Genomic DNA, 6000 nt, shown 5'->3' with positions numbered 1-6000 from the left:
TTGTATGCATAACATACGATTACGTTACGAAAGTGACCTATAAAGTCGAAGAGATATTTTGAGTTTGCGCATGACAAGGAAAGTTGTCATATTGGTTATCTTCAGTCGACACTGATCAGCGAATACAAACGAAGTAGCCTATATTCTATAATTTTATATTAACTCCTATCAAATGTGTATCCTTGTTGGGAAGTGTTTGGGCCAATGTACTTGTTCTCCCCAAGGTCATAGACAACCATGTTCGTGACTTTCGAAATAACAATGTTATCTGCTCTGAAGTTCATAGGGGCGGAAAATGATCTTGGGGAATGGAGAGAGTGGTGGTAGTAGTCATGATAGCGGCTGAAAGGGAGTTGTTGCTAGCACCAACAGGGGGGCAGATCCAGGATTGTGAAAAATCTATTTCGGGGGGGGGGGGATAGATACATGTATATTGCTATACCCGGAAAAATTAGACATGTAAAAAGGATCGCGATTGAAGTGCGTTCTGGGCGTTCGGGTTCGTTGATAAAACGCCATCTTCGGCGTTACCGGAAAAAAGTCGAAAAGTTTGTCGACCTCTTAAACTGAGAAAGTTTGTTGACCCCTATTACGCAATGTAACTAACTGGGGCAAATGCGAGAAAAGGAGGGAAGACAAGCGGGTGAAGGGAGAAAAGACTAGGACAACCTCAAGTTGTGAAGAAGAAAAAATGGAGAAAAGAAAGATGGAAAAGGGTAAAAGTATCGTGGCCCTGAAGGGACATCGCGAATCGACTAAATCGCGAAAAATTGACGATAAAATTGACGATATCGTGAATTTTATCGCCAATTTTTCACGACGAAATTCACGAAATTCTTTCCCTTTCTCTCCTCTTTACCTTTCCCTTCCCTTCCTTTTCTCTCTTATAGGTTGACCGGTGGAGGGGGGGGGGGGGGGGGGGCAAGGGCCTTTCGACCCCCACCCCGCTCCGCACGTTGTTGGCGGGATTAACAACAACTGATTTTTTCACCCTTTTCTTTTCTTCTTCCTCTTTTTTATTCCCTTTTAGCTCTCCTCTTTCCCTTTTCCTTCCTTCTCTCTCTCTCTCTCTCTCTCTCTTTTTCTTTTTTTTGGGGGGGAGGGAGGGGAACAGCCTGGGAGGCAAGGCTTTAATTTTTTGGCCCCGATCTCTCCCCCCCCCCCTTTTTTCTTTTCTTCTTCCTCTTCTTTCTTTCCCTTTCTCTCCTCTTTCCCTTCTTTTCCTTCTCTCTCTCTCTCTCTCTCTTTTTTTGCGGGGGGGGGGGGGGGCAAGGACCGCTCGGCCCCCCTGGATCCGCGCCTGACGTCATTTCCTCGCTATCCTCTTATTGTTTTCTTTCTATTGGTAATATACATTTCTCACTTTCCCCTTGATAATCTCATTTCCTACCACCAGCATTCAAGTCATATTGATAATAATATGTTTTTGTGTGGATGCACTAATAATCTAATATAGAGTAAACAAAATCAGTTAAATCATGAAAAATGTGAATTCTAAAAATGTAGTTATATAAAAGTCAATAATTATGAATATACAATATTCTTAAAATAGTTTCAATTCTTCAAAGTTTATAAAAGATCTTGTGAAATGTCATGCCCGCAATACAATACAAATCATATTACCTGTGCAAAGGCATTGGGAAATCAAGTTGTGGGGATAAAGAGGGAAATTAATGGGATAAAAAAATATATAAAGCAATTGATAAATAGTGAGGAAATGGCGTCACAAACTGATTACCAAATTGGCAATTTGTGATTTCCATTGTTCCATAGTTTTTCATATTAAAAAAAAATCATAACTTCCTTATTAGTTATCCGATTTTACTCATTTGTTTTGCTCTGCTGCTCTTGTTTTTCTGCATCTATTGAAAGCGAATTATTTTGAAGTGGATTTATCCTTTAGGTTATATACCACATTCAAGCTTTTCGTAAATATACAATATTGCACGATATATTTTCCAAATAAGTAAGGAAGTTAGATTTTCAAGATTTTTAGCTAAATAAGATACGATTTTGTGACCGGAAGGCATATATGAACGGAGCTTTTATTAGAACTTATGGACCTACCATCTCCAGGCACCACGAAACTATACAATTTTAGCCAATGAAAATTTTCAAGATTTTCGTTTGTCCATGACATCGGAATTCTCAAAACCTCAGGATACTAGTAATCATATTACTTAGCCTAACTTGATTTATCCACAGTCTTGATTTCATGAAACTTTCCTAACACCCCAAACGGAGCTGACCCGACCAGGCGCGGATCCAGGGTGGGGGGCCGAGCGGGCCTTGCCCCCCCCCCCCCCGCAAAAAAAAAAAGGAGAGAGAGAGAAGGAAAGAAGGGAAAGGGAAAGAGGAGAGAAAGGAAAAAAGAAGAGTAAGAAGAAAAGAAAAGAGGGAAGAAGTAGATCGGGGGGGGGGGCAAAAGGACTTGCCTCCCAGGCTGTTGCCCCCCCCCCCCCCAATCAAAAAATAAAAGAGAAGGAAGGAAAGGGAAAGAAAAAAGGAAAAGAGGAGATACAAGAAAGGAAAAAAGAGGAAAAAGAAAAGAAAAAAAAAAGGGGGATAACGACACAACAAATCGTCTTCTTTCTCTAATGATTTAATGAAACGTAAGCTTCCGCTTAGCGCGGGAGGGGGAAAACTCAATTCAGACGAGGATTATTTTTGGGGAACGGTACAACAAATCGTCTTCTTTCTCTAATAATTTATTGAAATGTCAAAGCTTCCGCGTTTCGCGGAGGAGGGAGGGGGAAACTCGTCCCTCCCTGCACCCACCCACCCCCAATTACGTCACTGCTGGTCACCATTACGAACCAATATTTGGCTCGCATAATTTCAAATTTTGCCCCCCCCCCCCTAAGAAATTCTAGATCCGCGCCTGATGTATATACAACGGCAACAGTTTCAATATCAAATGTAAGTTCTTCTTACTTAAATCATTGGTCTGGAAACAATTATTTGCCCATTGTTGTGTATTGTATTACATTTTCACTGACAATGAATTCACATTGTAATGCAATTTTCAAGTTTCCCAGGCTTATTTAGGAGAACAGAAGATTGATATTGTTAAGTTGTACGATAACATCACTCAGTTTGAGTTGATTGGAGATATATCTTATTAAAAACAGAGTAAAGGATCGAGGAGGGGCAAAAGGCCCTTACCTCCCCCCGCCCCCGCTATAACAGAGAGAGAAAGAAGGAAAAGGGAAAGAGGAGAGCTAAAAGGGAACAAAAAAGAGGAAGAAGAAAGAAAAGGGTGAAAAGAACGGGAGATCAGTTCCGGTTAATCCCGCCAACAACGTGTGGATCGGGATGGGGGCCGAAAGGCCTCCCCCCCCCCCCCCCCCCCCCCTCGGCAAACCTTTAGGAGGAGAGAAAGGGAAAGAAGAAAAAAAAGAGAAAGAAGAAAGGGGGCACTGGCGTACTGATAGGGGGGGGGGAGCTTGGGGGAATTCAAATTCAAACGTGGTTTATTTCTATTTCCATAACGGTGGCTTACAATAATGGTGAATTCTTTCCGAGATTTTTCCTCAGTTTTTAGTAAATTATACTTTTGTATGCTTTTGTTGGAGAATGACAAATTCCTAAATTTACAGCCAGGCAAGAAATATGATTCTTGAGAAAAGTTAGGGCCCGGGGATCGGCTGGAATCGCAAGCCTCGACCTCCCCCCCCCCCCACACTTTTTTTGAACAGGTATAGTAAAGAGAAATAGACATAAAGAGAGCAAGAAAGAAAGAATAGTTAACTAGCTGCTCATCTGACCGAAATTAAACGCCTAAAAAACCCTGAGCTTCCGGGGTTCTGTCCCTTGCACCCCGCATAGGGCTCTAGACTCTCCTGGATGCTAATCTGACGGGAATGTAATGCCTAAAACACCTGTTTTCTGGGGGCTTCGCCCGCTGAACCTCACGCCAATTAGTGTCCTGCCAGTGTCACAAATAAGGTATAAAAATATGTTCATCTAATCGTAATCAAATGCCTAAAACCCCTGAGCTTCCCGGGTCGGACAAGGTATCAAAATTTGTTTATCTGACCGCAGGCGCGTAGCCAGGGGGGGGGGGGGGATAGAAAAAATAGAGAGGAGAGGAAAGGAAGAGGACGTAAGGAGAAAAAGGAGCAGACAAAAAACATCTTTAAAATTCAGACAAGAATTAAGAGTATAGAGAACGGTACAACGAATCGTCTTCTATCTCTAATAATTTAATGAAACGTCAAAGCTTCCGCGCTTCGCGGAGGGGGGGGGCTGAATTAAGACAAGGATTAAGAGTCGAGAACGATACAACGAATCGTTTTCCTTCTCCGATGATTTAATGAAACGTAAAGGCTTCCGCGCTTCGCGCAAGAGGGAGGGAGGGGGGAGGGGGACTGAATTAAGACAAGGATTTAGAGTCGAGAACGGTACAACGAATCGTTTTCTTTCGTCAATGATTTAATGAAACGTAAAAGTTTCCATAAGCAAATTCCTCGAAAGTTATGAAAAAATGCAATTCTCCGATTTTGATATATGGCAAAAATGTTTTTTGATAAAATTCAATTTTTCGAAAAAAAATCACAAAAATCATTTTTTTGTACTTAAATTTGTTAATTAATCCCCAATTCTTTGACATTGGTATCAAAATGTAGATAATTTAACTCTCTTTCATATGACACCAAACTCATGGTGGTTCACGGTTTCCTTAAAATATTATTTACATAATACTATTTTGTCGTCAAAAGGGCCACTTTTTTGGTGGGGGCGTCCCCCTGGCCACACCCACCACTTTGAACATGCCTGACGGTCAATTTGTTATGTGGAGCTATGCGATCTTTACATCTGTGCACATGAAAATTGGTTTCCTTCCCAGCTAGGTTGACCCCCTGGCTCCCGGTCTAGGACCCCCCAGGAAATGAAGGAGGGGTCTGGAAATTTGAACCCCATCATTTTTGGCCAATTGGGACCCTTTTGAAGCCAAAACAGCAAGAAAATCAACTTTGGCACAAAAATCCTACGGGATTACATACCATACCGCACTATAATAGAAATGATAAAATCTTCTCGCTCGGTCGCCACGCTCCTTCGCATAATATCCTAAAAATATACAAGTAAATATTGAAGAAAATATGTATTCTGTTGGTATCACGTATGTACAAATTACACTGTATGTTAACAAGATTAAAAGTTATAGAAATAGATCAGTGTTCCAAAAATGAATATTCAGCTTGCTCTTTTAAGAAGTCCCTTCCTGCTCAGTCAAACTAAAATTTACCTAGTAAATATTTACAACCCTTCGGACTGCACACTAGATATCGGCAAAGTAAAAGTGAAGCGTGAAAAAAGTATATTGCTTGTTTTTATGCTGTAGTTTTGCTAAAGAATGTAATTTTGTAACACAACAAAACTTCAAAAACCTGTGAGGGGTTTACGTATAAGACTTATCATACAGTTTTATGGGGGTAGTCCCTTCCGTAACCTCCGCCTCTTTTACTGGCGTACTGATGGGGGGGGGGGGGCAGTAACCCCCCCCCCCCCCCAATACAATTTAAACATGGGTTATTTTTAATTTGATACCAGTGATTTACAAGTATTGCTAAAATGGCAGTATGATATTGAAAATAAGTCATGGTTGGATTTTATTGGGGGGGGGGGGCTAGCGCCCCCACCTCCCCCTCCCCCCCCCCCCCCACCAGTACGCCAGTGACATAGGTCTACATCAGCTCTTTAATAAAACAAAAATAAGTTGTGACATAATAATCTTTCTCCAAAAATGAAAAACCTTTTAGGAAATATCAGGAAATAAATGAGTGAAAAAAAATAAAAATAAAGATACAATGACGTGAAATTTAAAAAGGATGAACGGAAACAACATAACAACTAGTGAACTATCTTATAAGTCATACTAATGTCCAAAAATCTTTCTCCTTGTCTCCGATCTCATCACGAATTCAACACAGAGTTCATTTATGTTTACACTGTCCAGGATTGTCTGATGTGCATCGCAGATTGCTACTTTTGCGC

This window comes from Strongylocentrotus purpuratus, unplaced genomic scaffold (assembly GCF_000002235.5).
Source record: "Strongylocentrotus purpuratus isolate Spur 01 unplaced genomic scaffold, Spur_5.0 spur5_scaffold_13, whole genome shotgun sequence".
Taxonomy (NCBI): Eukaryota; Metazoa; Echinodermata; class Echinoidea; order Camarodonta; family Strongylocentrotidae; genus Strongylocentrotus; species Strongylocentrotus purpuratus.
The sequence above is the reverse complement of the archived record's forward strand: the minus strand, read 5'-3'. Positions refer to the sequence as shown.